This window comes from Cupressus sempervirens, chromosome 7 (assembly GCF_028749045.1).
Source record: "Cupressus sempervirens isolate cs-2001-9-10 chromosome 7, ASM2874904v1, whole genome shotgun sequence".
NCBI classification, from domain to species: Eukaryota; Viridiplantae; Streptophyta; class Pinopsida; order Cupressales; family Cupressaceae; genus Cupressus; species Cupressus sempervirens.
This window is the reverse complement of record NC_143124.1, coordinates 263855645-263857062: the sequence shown is the minus strand read 5'-3', so window position 1 is coordinate 263857062 and position 1418 is coordinate 263855645. Positions and strand designations below refer to the sequence as shown.

The following is a 1418-nucleotide window of genomic DNA, read 5'->3' as shown; positions in this document are numbered from 1 at the left end:
AATTGGTTATGTTGTTCCGTTCCGGGGTTGGGAGCCGGGATCCCTGTTTAGGGCAGCTACCATACTTGCCAGGTCTTTATGTGGAAGAAAGACCAAATGATCCGTGCTGGAGCACTGGCCGCCATACGAAGGCCCAGACGTCCTACCCTAGCCCTAGCCACATTGATCGGCCACTAACTCAAATGTTTATCGAGCGCTAATCCTGGCAGAATTCTTTCATGTTGGAAAATAAAACACATATTGATATGCAATAGAGAACATCAAAGAAAAACAGAGCGTGGTGTTTGCAAGAAAACGAAAGGGATTACCAGTCGAAGAAATTTGGATGAAAACCAACACTTCCCTACAACCTTAGAAGCTTTGTTGGAGGGGTTTCGTTAATGTGTGCAAGTGGAGGCATCATGCAGAATGAAGGGCAGAATGTCGATCTTTACATCTCTAGAAAATGCTCTGCAATGAACCCATTGATAACATTCACGAACCGATTGATAACATTCAAGGACCGTGCTTCCATTCAAATTAACATTGGGCATCTGGGGAAGCAGACAATGCCTTTGATGGGGAAGCAGAAAATGCCTTTGATGGGCTATGGCATAAGAAGAAATCAGAAATCAGACAGAATAAAATTCCCACTAAAAGATATGGGCGAGAACAATATTATTCAGAAATACACCCAACAACGATAAAATTTATTTGCACAAGTCCTTTATAACCCTTCCGCAACAATTACAAGTTTCATGAAGAAAATTTTAAAACAGTCGATCAAAAGTGGGCAGAAATTGTAATACTAAAAAGAAATATACCTCTAGGCATTGGAATCATGGCGTCTTAAGAATGTGAATCGCAGCGTCTTGCCTGTGTGTTCACCATTCTTTATGTGCCAGGAAGCATCATCACAGAGCAACAAGCGGCGAAAAATCCACTAGCGTATGAACAAGTTAGTATAACGATAGGAAAATGAGTTTAGGGTTAGGTATAAGAAAAACTAACAAAAAGGAGTTTTTTATTTAATTTCTACATTTAGATTTATCAATCATAAGGTAATATTTGCTGAATAGTTAAAATATTAGTAAATAGAAGTAGAATATGTATACTTATATATAAATGTCATATTATTTAGGTTGTAGATTTTTAGTATATATTTTATTCATGTGGTTAAAATTTAATGTGACAACATGTACAAGTATTGGGGTGCCATCAACTATCAAATGGGGGGTAGTTGACTATGATGGATAGGAGGTTAGAAAATTGACAATTTGATCTCATTCTATTACCATGCATAAAACTAAAATCAAATTAAATTATGACGAGGTGAAACCTTAGTTATAAGTACTTGACGAAGAAGGTGTCATAAAAAATTTGGCCATTTTTATGATCACTATGATCAACTTTAATGAGCATGAAGGTAGGGTGCACGA

General features: G+C 37.2%; 1 pseudogene; it reads left to right on the top strand.

Annotated features, from left to right (window-relative positions):
• Positions 1-401: 401 nt before the first annotated feature.
• LOC149546458 (uncharacterized) lies at positions 402-961 on the top strand (annotated as a pseudogene).
• Positions 962-1418: the final 457 nt, after the last annotated feature.